The sequence below is a fragment of the Macrotis lagotis genome, chromosome X, assembly GCF_037893015.1.
Source record: "Macrotis lagotis isolate mMagLag1 chromosome X, bilby.v1.9.chrom.fasta, whole genome shotgun sequence".
Taxonomy (NCBI): Eukaryota; Metazoa; Chordata; class Mammalia; order Peramelemorphia; family Peramelidae; genus Macrotis; species Macrotis lagotis.
The window spans coordinates 65,196,434-65,209,352 of record NC_133666.1 but is presented as its reverse complement, the minus strand read 5'-3'; positions in this window follow the sequence as shown (position 1 = coordinate 65,209,352).

The window sequence follows — 12,919 nt, the reverse complement described above, 5'->3', positions numbered from 1 at the left end:
ATGCCATCTTCCTGTTTCTCCCTGATGCTTTAAGGAAGATTATTGCTTGGTTGAAAAATATGGAAGTAACTTTGGCGATGGACTTATCATAAAGAATGTGATCCACCCGCGACAGAGTTGTTGGTGTTGGAACAAAGACTCAAGCACATTTTTTATTATTATTATTATTTTTGGGGGTGCAGGGCAAATGGGGCTGGGTGGCCTGCCTGGAGCTGCATAGCAGGGTGATCATTGGGTGTCTGAGGCCGGATTTGGACCAGCATGCTCCTGGCTCAAGGGCCAATGCTCTGTCCGCCACCCAGCCACCCATACTATTATTACTATTTTATTTTATTTGGGGTCTTTTTTCCCTCTTTTTTTTTGGTTTTTGCAGGGCAGTGGGGTTGGGGTGGCTTGCATGTCACATGGCTGGGTGATTGTTGGGTGTACAGGACCAAATGTCAGCTCGGGTGCTCATGGCTCCAGGGCTGCTGCTCCAACCAATTGTGCCACCTGGCCATACCTACAATTATTACTATTATTTTTTAATTTTAATTTTTTTCTCTCCCCTTTACTTTATCGCTCAAGTGAGTCTATATTTTTTGGGGGAGAGGGTATTTTGTTTACTCTTAAACAAGAATATTTTATTAATGTATAAAAAACATTATTTGTACAAAATGAGAATAAATTTACAAAAAGGAAGATTATTTCTTATCTCTCTGAAATTTCCATTGACCCCAGATTGGCAAAAAAAATCCATCTTGACCAATTTGGAAAATGCCACCAAATATGTGATTCAGTGTTTGATGGAAGGGTTAATGGGGCAGGGTAGGAGAATGTACCTTCCAAATATGAATATGGCAATTAACTTTTGAACTACATGGTTTCTCTGTTTCCTCCTTGGTTGAGTTCCAAGAGAGACAGCATAGAAGCAAACAGAAGTAGGTGATGGTATAGTTGAGAGGTATATATAGACACATATGCACACACACAAGTATATGCGATGAGAAGGTTGTCTTAGTCTCCTTATCCATAAAATGAGCTCGAGAAGGAAATGGCAAACCACTCTAGTATCCGTAACAGGATTATTCCAAGTGGGGTCCAGAAGAGTCACTTAAAAATGACTAAATGGGGGGCAACTAGATGAAACAGTAGTGAGAGCACTGACCCTAGAGTCAAGAGGACCTGAGTTCAAATCCAGCCTCAGACACTTAATAATGGCCTGTGTGACCTTGAACAAGTCACTTAACCTCTTTGCCTTAAATATTTTTTTTTAAAAATGGCTAAACAATAATATCAACAGCAACAGTACACACATTTGTATCTTTGTGTTTATATATATATATATATATATACATATATCTATATCTATATAGATATATATTTATATGTCTGTGTTTTCTAGCCCTTTGAGTCTTCATATCCATTGTCCTAAAGTGCTGTGGAGCGTTAGTGGATTCTCTTTCGCTGCTGACCAGAGGTAGAGTGGAAAACCTATTCTTGTTCAGATCCTGACTGGTTCAGGTGACCTGGCCTTTTAAATTCTTGGACTTCTCATTGTGTGATTACATTTTTTCCCAATGATAAAAGTATATTGGAATGGGTTCCTATTATTATACAAAATATAATAATCCTTGATGTAAACCTAGTATATCATAATCTAAATTTATTTATTTTAAGTAGAGTGTGTTCATTTACATTTTTTTTAAAAATCAGAGACCAGGGAAGTTTTGTTTCTTTACTTTACAGAAAGCTCCAGAACACTCAGACTCTTTAAATAACTATATCCCCTACAGTATGCGAGTTTAAAATAGATTTTTATTTACAAAAATCTGATGTCTGCAAATTTTCTGAAATGCGTCTATTGCATAAAGTAGGGTATACTTGTCTAAAATTCTATATGCGAACTCAGACTTTTGTAATATGGAAGATGAAATTTGAGAGCTGGCATACTGTCTGTCCAAGCCACTCTCAGGAATAAACTGAAATCTGAAGGAGTGTCATAGTTTTGCCAAGGGTGAACATCTAGAAGTAGAGGGCAGGAATCTTGACTCTTGAGTCACTTTGCTTTCCTCTGACTATGCTGCCCATGCCGCCCATGCCCATTGCATCATCCCCCCCCCCCCCCACATCTGGCATTTCTTTTAGAAAAACCTTAGCAATGATATTTAAGTGCTTCTTTCTGGAACATATGGCATATGAAAAAATATAGATACAGATACGTATTCATATATAGATATATTTTTTCCAGAACTGAAAGGAGATTCAATATGCTTCTTTATTTTATAAATGAGGAAACTGAGGTGCAGAAAAATGGCCTTCCCAAGGTAACATGAGTACTTCGGAGGTGGAGAATGCCAGTATCCTGGTTCCAATCCAATGCCTTTTCCAATATACTAAGCTGCCCCTCACTAAAGAAAAAGGAACCATAGGAGACAGTGTGATTCACTGCAATGTATTTGGGGTTTGGAGTCTTTGAAGGCCCTGAATTCAAATTTGGTCTCTGCCATTTACTATTTGTGTGATCTTGGACTTGTCATTGAATTTCTGTGACCCTCAGTTTCCTCACCTGTAAAATAGACAGGTTGGACTAGATAAGTTCCTAGGTCTCTTCTGGTTTTAGACCTTTGATGCTGTGACCTTACAAGGCCCTTCCACCTCTAAGCCTCTGAAAATTGTGACATGGACTTTTTCTTTCCTTCAGGTCTTTTTGATTTTTTGGCAGGGGTGTTTGGGGGATTTTTTTGTTTTTTTTTTTCTTTTGTCTTTTCTCTTCCCATCAGCCATCCCTAGAGACTGATAGATCAGTTAATCAATTGACTAATAGATGCATACCCAGACACTTATTTACATCCATACATATGTACATACAATGCTAGGCCATATCTATGAATATTTTCCTTGGAGCCTCCAATAATATCTGGAGCATGGCATGAAAAGGACACTGCTGCCTAGAATGAGTGAGTCCAGGAAAACCCCACCCCCAGCTCTCCAGTATGCCCAACTCTGATAGATTTACTAGGTTAGAGTAATGGTTTCCAAAGGTTAAAGGTGAAACTGTCTGTTTTCACTGCCGATTTGTTTGAGGAATATTGTAAGCTGTAAATAAAAGAGCAAGGTCTGAAAATGAGTGATTAAGTCATGAGAATTTTCATCTGGATGATCAGATGAAGCATAAGCCTTCCTCTTGTCTATTACTGAGGATCTAATAGCCTGGAGCCAATGTGATCTGAATTTCTAGCCAGTCCTCACTCTAAGGGGTATTTGATTCATACCGCTTATATTTGGGTCTGGTTCATTAAACATATAATTTATTGGTTATTAAAATGCCCCACAGTATTTTTCCATTACAGAAAAAAATATATAAAAAGTGATTTATGTCACTTGAGTATAAATTGATACATGTCATAAAGATGAGAGTTGTCATTGGTTCCTACATACTCTATCTTTCCTATAAGAAACAATCACTCCTATTGAAGAAAGATCACAACATAAAAACTGAATTTAACCTGTCACTTGCATAGCTTTGGACACAAAAGACTCCCTGTCCCAAATCTATTGTTTGGGACCATATGGACTGTTCTTCTAGCTTTCAGTCCCAGTATGCACCTGTTTCAAGTTGACACTTACAAATAGTCAAATTGGGGCAAAGAAAGTTTCCCGGTCCACTTGAGGTTCCCTATTTCATGCTTTATTTCCTCAGCAGTCATTTTGAGCAGGATGGGAGACAAGCCTAAAGACGAATGGTGAATCAAAGATGAAGGACAAAATGAAATGAAAATGAAGGACAAACATGATAGGGTATTTGCCAGGAACATCTCAGAGGTTATAGCTATTGATCATAAACAGAATTCCGAGCCCAGCAGTTAGAGTTCTGGATCATCAAATCTCGCCTTCCGTGGCGGCAGCAACCCAAGCAGCTCCTCCCCAAGCACCAATGTTTGCTTTTTCTAAACAGACTGTTTCTCACTGTTAAAATAGACCATCCTTGTCTCTGGAAAAGGTCAAGGATGGCTGTAAATTGCTTGCAGTTCTAATGACTTTTTCAATCTTATTTCTCCTATGAATACTTATTGCTACCTCTCCCTCTAGAATGGTCCTCTTTGGTTCTGCCTTTCCCCTAGGCTTTCACATGGACACTAGCTCTACCATGCTGTGGAGATGAATTGGAGCCAGAGGGACAGGGGTGAAGGGGGATTTGAAAAGGAATTCTTCCTAGCTGAAATATTTGTGGAAATTTAAGTATGTGATTATCAAAGTCACTATGCCGTTGGTACTTTCTACTTAGGAGTTCATGTTACACAAGGATTTTTATATCACTTTGTGTCCATTATCAGGAAGTAATCTTGGCAGTGCTCCTGAGTTGCAGATTGTTTTGCCTCATATTCTTCAGGCATCCGTTTGCTCACTCTCCCTCTCCTCGTGGCAATAGATTCATGGAGTTTCCCAACATGCATCACTTTGGGGAAATTTGTCGAAATGCCTGCAGAAAAGGTTCTTTAAAGATCTCCTTTTTTGGGAGGGTAGCTGTTCCTAGAATTTAAGTTCTCAGTGGCTATATTGTACTTCACAACTGGAGTCAGTTCCCACCCTTGTTATGGATTGGCTGTTGGACCCTAAACAAATATTTTTCTTCTCTGGGCCTAAGTGGCATCATCTCCCTCTAAATTGGATGACCTTAAGGTCCGCTTTGGTTGTATCATTCTTTGATTCTAGGAATTATTTTTCTGATGGAATTTTAGGTGCAGCAACCACAAGACCAGGGAGACAATCCGAGACAAGGGAGTCTTTCTTTGACCCTGAATTTCCCAGGCATCAGCCAGACATTCCCTGACTGTCTATAGAATTACCCACCCACTGCCGAAGAAGAAGTTTCCATGTCTCTCTCTTGTTCTTGGGGCAAAAATCAAATTTGACTATTTCATATTTGAAAGTCTTGATGTCCTCCTTCCATCCTGGCTCTGTCTAGGACAAGGGCTGTCAACTATTTTTGTGTCCTTTGCCGGTCAGTATGCTGAAGCCCAGAAATCATGTGTTTTAAATACATCCTGTAAAACAGAGCTGTCTAACCTTAGTTTTAAAAGCTTTTATTGAAATGATACATTTTGATTTGCCATTTTAGTGGGAGCTTTGTGGTGGCTTGGCCCTGTATAATAAAGCATCTAGTAAACCCACAGGCAGCCACATAAAATCGCACTGTGTGCCCACAGCTGCATTTTGGACAAGCCTGAAGTAAAATACCAGGAAAGTACAAGGAAAACAAATTATATTGAAATGTATTTATCAAAATATAGCCAAGAAAAATTCCCAGATCCTCTGAAATCTCTTTCCACCCTTGAGGGTCTGCATACCCTAGCCTCAGAATATCTGAGCTAGATTGATTGGGAATTACTTCCCTGCACACATTTCTATATGCTACATCCTTATTCTTCTCCATATGGAACATTCCATCTGCCACTTCAGGTTTTGGATTTTCTTTCCCTCATCCTTACTTCCTAAAATCCCTAACTCCCTCCAAAGCTCAGCCTAAAGCCTACTTCCAATAAGAGTCCTTTCCTGTCATCCCATCCTCACCCCACCACTTTTTAATGCTTCCCACTCCCACTACTTTGCATGTACATTGCATGTGATCAAATGAGATATTACTGGGGAAGCTTCTTGCAAACCTCGGAGTACTGCATAAGTGCTAGTCAGTGTTATGTCATTGTTTTTGTTGTTTTATTTTCTTTCTACCTAGTAGAATAGAAGCTGCTTGCGGGCAGGAAATCTTTGTGCTTCTATCTTTGTATCCCTAGTGTTTCACTCACAGCCTGGTCCATAATAAGTATTAAAAAAAAAGATTTGCCAATTTGCTACAATTTGATTTGGTAGTTTCCTGCCAGGAACATCTGGTACCATGAGGGGATGAATAAGGACTGACCCTTGACCATTCTTCATCCAGCATGTGCAGATCTCCATTTCCATTTAGGTTGAGTACCAGGCAACTGGGCTGCCCTGAGTTTTCAGATGATGTTGCAAGGACAAAGCAGGCAGTTCTAGTCCAGTGCTCACTCCGTTTATCTGTGGAATTCCTCAGGCTAACTCACTGCTGATCAAATTGCACAGTGGCAGTATAGTATCATTTTTCACTTATAGGAAAGATAGTGGATATCTGCATTATTGGGCAACTTGATGATGCCACAGTGCATAGAACACCAGGTCTACTGTCAGCTAACTCATCTTCCTGAGGTCAGTTCCAAAGACACTTAATTGGCTGGGTGACCCTGGGCAAGTCACTTTACCTCATTTGCTTCAGGAATGGCCAAGCACTTCAGTATCTCTGCAGAGAAAACCTCAAATGGGTTCACACAGATTCAGACATGACCAAGCAACAAAAAATCCAGCAACAACAATAACCTACATTAGCAGAGGGAAGAAACTCCCTCTATTAATGAAACAGCTGTCTATTCCCTATCCCCTAGACTCTATATGTTAAATAAACATTAGTATAAAATAGTCAATACGTAGCATGAATTAGACATTTAAGCAACATTTGAAATGTATAGTACTTTAAACACACCTGTTTTCAGCTGATTTGGGCAAATGAATACCACACCAAGCACACAAACACAGATAAATGGTTTTCTTGGAATCCCCGGGAATAGCATTTTTATATCATAAAGTTACATAATTCTCCTGAATTCAGATTGATATTTTGATTGTCTTGTCCTATAGTACTCCTTATTTTTAGAAACAAACCTGTGTTAATATGTGTGGAGTAGACACAAGACAAGCCCTAAAATTGACTTCATCTTGTTGCCACCTGGTGTTGTCTTAGGATCCATAAAATACTAAAAGACAGAGAACAAGGCTGTCTATGTGGGGGTAGAACTTTCACAAAAGTGTTACATATAAGAAAATATAGTGCTTCTCTCATCTTAGTCACAGCAATATAAATATCCAGTGTAACACAAAAAAATTACCAGTCAATCCAGTCTCAGAAAGTTAAACCTGATTAAGTCATTTAAGAATGATCACAAACAATTCTGGTTCCAGTGAAATTTCTGTAAGTGAATCTTAGCATATGCATAAAGATAAATTGATTTAATGTGTAACACAAATTATTCTCAGTAATTTAGAATTTATTCTACCAAACTATTTTTATAACAAAAAAAAAGAATAAAGAAAATCAAAAGAATTTTAGGCCAATATTTCTAAAAAGCATTAATGAAAAATTCAATAAAATCCTAGAAAAGGACTATATTATACTCTTTACCTTTCCCTTTTTATCTTTTTCTGTCTGCATAAACAGGTATAGATGTAAATCTATACATGTGCATATACATATGTATATAATTTATAATCAACTCGATATTTACTGGAGGTACAAGAATGGATCGATAATTGGACAACAATTAATATGATACTCACACTTCAAACACCAACAAGTACGTGATTGTCTCAAGAGATGTAGAAAACTTCTAACAGAACATGGCACCTGTTTATGCTAAAAACCCTACAAAAATATTGAAATGGAAGGGCACTTATTAGGAATATAAAAGATGTATTGAAAATGAAAAACTTGGGGCAGCTAAGTGGTGAAGTGCATCGAACACCGGCTCTGGAGTCAGGAGGTCCTGAGTTCAAATTCGACCTTGGACACTTAATTACCTAGCTGTGTGGCCTTGGGTAAGCCACTTAACCCCATTTGCCTTGCATAAACCTAAAAAAAAGAAAAAAAAAGAAAAGAAAAAGCTTGCTCATTTCAATGGGACAATATAAGAAACTCCCCCAAAATCAATAAAGCAAAAATACTCTTACACACACAAATTATTTAACATAGTGGTAGAAAAGCTTGTGATCAAAACAAGTGGAAAAATTAAAAGCATTAAAGTTGGCTGGAACAAATAGCCCTATTTGCATACAATATGATGACTTTTGTAGATAACCCTAGAAAATAAAGAAATTAATTGAAATGAGTAATAATGTCTGTAATGCACACAAATATAAAATAAACTCACAAAGACACTCTTTTTATGTTGAATTAACAGCAGCCAAGAGGAAATTCTGGAAAGAGAAATTTCATTCTAAATAACTCCAAAAGACATAAAGTAGAAGTCATTCTACCAAGAAACATTCAAGATATATAAATAAGAAAACACTTCTACATTGTAAACAGGCAGTCATCCATTTCCTTCAAATTCTGTTTCACTAGGAAATAATATCTAATGTAATATCTAATGTAATTTATAGGTGTAGTACTAATACTAGTCAAATTATCAAGGAGAAACTTGGTAGAACTAGATAGGATAATATAATTTGTTCGGGGGATAAATATTCTAGCATTTTCAGGGGAAAATGCAAAAGACAAGGAATAGAAGGGGATGAAAGCAATTCTACATTCTAAATAGTAGTATAACCCTGTAATCATCAGAAACTGTTTTATATAGGTTTAAAAGGAAAGTAGCTCAGTGGAAGAAAATACCTAAGCAAGAATCACAATAAGTGAAATGAGTAACCCAGTGTTGGATAAACCCAAGGACATAAATTGCTTGGGATAAGAGTCTATACTTGACAAGAACTACTAGAAACACTGTAGATAGCGATTGCCATTTTCACTTTTCCCTCAAATAGATTTAAACCATCATCTTATACCATATACCACAATATTAATCTCTAAATGGCTCTTAGGCCTAAATAAAAGACCATATATTTTTTTAAAAAAATAAGAAAATAGAAGATCTCTTTCACAACAAAGGTAAAGAATAGAGCAGGGGATCTTTCTAGGGAAGTCTAGCATATCTAAACAAAATAAAACTATTTTACAAGTAAGTTTGATATATCATTCTGCTAAATAACCTTTAGTTGTTCCCTATTGCCTGTGGAATAAAATACAAACTCCTCAACTTAACATTTCAAGTCCTTTGCTATATGGCTCTGGAGTACCTTTCCATATTTATTGTGTCTTCTTTCCTTTCACACACTTGGCATTCCAGACATATTAGATTGGCATTTTGATTCTTTCTTCTGTATCTTTATACTGTCTCCATGCTTAGAACACATTCCCACTTTGTCAAAATTCTCTTTGAATTTCTAGCTACCTTCAAGGTAGGGCTCAAGTATCAAGTCCTACTCAAAACTTTTCCTGATCCCTAGTTAGCAGAGCTTTCCCTCTTCTCACATCAATGTCTTTTTTTTTACCTAATTATTATCTATCCCCACATAGTAAATCAGCTCTATAGAGGCTATTTCCTTGTCTCTGTAATCCTTAGCACTTCACACAGGGACTTCTATGTACCAAAATGCTTAATGAATTATTTAATAAGATGTTTTCTTGACATGAGTGATGCCATTTTAGAATAAACCTTCCATTGCAGTGTAAATGTGTGATCGTGAACATCACATGTTTTATATTTCTTTATTCAAGTTGATGGGGAAGGCCAACTCTCAACTCACCCCACCCCCCAAAAAAAAGTCCCATGCAAAAATAAAACAAAAAAACAAGAAATTGAATTTGCTCAGGACAAACAATAGATGGGCAACTTCAAATGTCTTTGTCTCCTCCCCTGAAACACAGCCACCTTCCAGGCCCATGGCTGACTCTATGTGAACCAGCCTGAGTGTAAATTTTCTGTATTCTCTAGTTACCTGTGGGACTTGCCTGGAATTCAGAAGCTCACTTGCCCCATAGACTATCTGTTCTCGCTCTGCTCCTTCTCCCTGTCTCAGCTTATAATTGGGGAACTAAAACCATTTTGTGACATTCTAAATTGTATTTTTTTTCTTTTAATGACAATATACTTGTAGGTATTCATCTGTCTTCTATAAATTCTCAATTCTGCTGGGACTTATTTGTGTAATAGATTTTGATTCTTTTAGAATTCCTCTGTTCCTTTGTGCAGGCTTGTTGGTGATGATTTTGCCACCCATGGGGAGGATCAATTGTTGAAGCAAGGGATGGGAAGTAGGTCCTCTCTTCAGGCAGCTTTTGCCAGTGTCCAGGTGAGAGGTGATAAAGTTCTAAACTGCATTGTTGACCACCTGAGTGGAAGAAAGGACACAAACACAGGAGCTCTTGAGAAGGTAGAAGCAACCAGCAGTCAATTGAACTTGGAAGAATAGATTGTGGGTCCAGCAAAGTATTTGACTCATTTCAGTGGTATTCTTCCAGCAGGATCAATCAATCACACCAAAAGAATGATTCACTACTGCTCTGAACACACTCAACCAAACTCAGGTTTTATCCAGTTGAATTTAAATTTGAGTATGAAGCAATGAAATTCTGCATTTGATACATTGAAGTTCAGAATGCCTTGGGATTTTTTACCAAAGCCTGAACTGTGACACCTCTCCCTGCCCTCACACTGACACGAAACCCAATAAGAAAGTTTGGTAGCAGTGAGTTTTTTTTCCCCAAGGACTGCTGGGAGAATATTTTTGTCGAAAAATTATGAAGATCAAATAGAGATTTGCACACAGAAATCAGATAGCTGCTGAATATGTGGAAATTCTATAAGCAGCTTTTGATGAGAGGTATAAGTTGTCATTAAATGGAGGAAAGTGCCTCTTCTGGTTTTGATGTGTTTACTGTTTGGTAATCCTAGGAGTTGTGTGTGTTGGTTCACACTGATGTTACTTAAACTGACAGGAAAATATCAAACTGTAAGCAAATCATGCATCACTTAATCTTGATGAGATGAATCAAGGGGAAATCAGTAGCAAGCAATAAGTTAGTCAGACAACAAACACAATATAGAAAATACCACATAGCATGTAATTATCAGTGGCAGTCGTAGTAAGATCACCTTATGTTTATTTGGGGATTCTCTTTAACAAGAACTTGGTGTGTTGTTCTGCCTTCCAAAATCCCTGTAAAAGAAGAAAAGGACACTGACCTCTGATGAAAATTTATGTACACTTTTAATTTGGTTAAATAATGTCGGGGCAAGGACCTTTAACTTTTTGACAGTTGAGTCCAAGACTTTGAACTTAGTGTCTTTCTTTAGCATTGGAATGGAAATTTTTGATGATGAGTTGATGAGTTGATATTAAATGTTATCTTTATTGCACCAGTCTGTACTGTTTTCACATATTTTATTCTATTTCTTCATAACGTGTCTCTAAAGAAAGTGGGAATAGACTTCATTTTTTTCCTTTACTATTTCCTTGAGTTATTGTAGTCTATGAGCTATGGTAATAGAAATGAAAAACACCTGCCTGATGCTTTGTAGTCTTATTTTTATCATCTGATCTATCTCCTCATTTATATGTTCTCAGAATTGCGGCATCAAAAACCTTCAACCAAAATCAGGAGCCTGGGAACTATCTCACCTTGAGATAGTTCCACATATCTATCTTTGGGTTGCTGAAATTATCAGTACCCCCAAAATAGTTAGCAGTACCATTGCCATCATATTTGGTTACATTAACTATGACTTGATCTGTGAATCCTCATTTCAAGCTATCACCAGTGTTTTCTTTATCCCTTTCCTAAATTTCTGTTGATGTTGCCACCTGGTTGGCACCTCAGAAAAGCTTTCTCAACTCTTCATCTTTCATATCTAGCATATCCAGTCCATTCTGAAATCTTATCAATTCTATCTCCTTAACATCAAAAAGCATTCTTTGCTGCCACCCCCAGACTCTAAGTCTTTCTCCACATGGTTTCCTATTCTTTGAATGTCATCTCTATTGATCCTTTAACTAACAACTCTAAAGCCACCTTCTCCAAGAAGCCCTCCAGATTTCCCACACATTCAGGGTAAATAATAATCTTCCCCCTCAGTCTTATAAATAAACTTAATAATAAATTGAGATAAAATAGAAAGTATAATTAACCTTACAAAATGGGTAACAAGAGAGGATAAAAATTACCTGCAAAATGTTTTTTGCCAGGTATGGTGGCACATATCTGTAATCTCTTGTCATGGGCAGGCTAAAGTTGATGAATTGCTAGAGCTCAGGAGATTGTAGCTGCTGTATTGACCATACCGAATTGGGTGGTGGCCATCAGTAAGATGAGTTCTCAGATGTACTATCTACAGAGAGGGAAAATAGTCAAGATTGGAAACAGAGCAGGTTGATGCTCCAATGCTGATTGGTATAAGGAGTGGGTCAGTGAAAGACTATTCATTACACTTCCATCCTGAATGAGATGGGGACCCAATCTCAGTGAGTGAGTGGATGAATGAATGAATGTTCACTAACTATCCATATGATAAGCTGTGGTGAAATGATCACTTCTCAGTAATTCAATACAGGACCCTAAATAAGTTGGGAAAATTACCTTGTGTGCATTCAGGATATTTGAATGACTTCTTTCTCTTGTCTCCATCTCCATTATACATAGGAAGTAGACTGTTGTTTCCATCTGCTTACCATAGACATGGGGACAGTAAAAAGGCCAGTGATGAGGCCTGACAGAACTTGGTAGTTGGAGGTTAGAAATGAGGAGCAGATAGTTCCCATCAATCCATTGTGGGGCCTGGAAAAATAAAGAGCCCTCTAATTAGGTTAGTCCTTCCTCATGACTTGTTTTCTACTAACTCAAACTATTCACCAGTATTTCTCAGATCTACCTCTAACAGATTTTCTTGGTTTTTTGCCAACTCATCCTTCCAACTTTACTAAGGGGAACTTAAGTACCAATACCATCAACCCAATGTTGGACCTGTATCTTCCATCACATTTTCAAAAACAGTTACTGAAAAGCCTGAGCAGAGTAGTGTGTTCCCACAGAGGGCCTAAGGCATTAGCAGATACTGCCTCTGAAAAGGTTTTATTAAAAAAAATCTAAGTGCACATAAATATGGTCTGAAATTAGTAAACTGCTCATTTAAAACAAAAACTTATCTAAATTTAAAATAGCTACTTTTATTCTAAAATTGGCTTAAAAAGCAAATTGTCAGCAGCATTTTTAATGGAGTTTATTTTGAATAGATTTTTGTAGCTGTTTATAAAC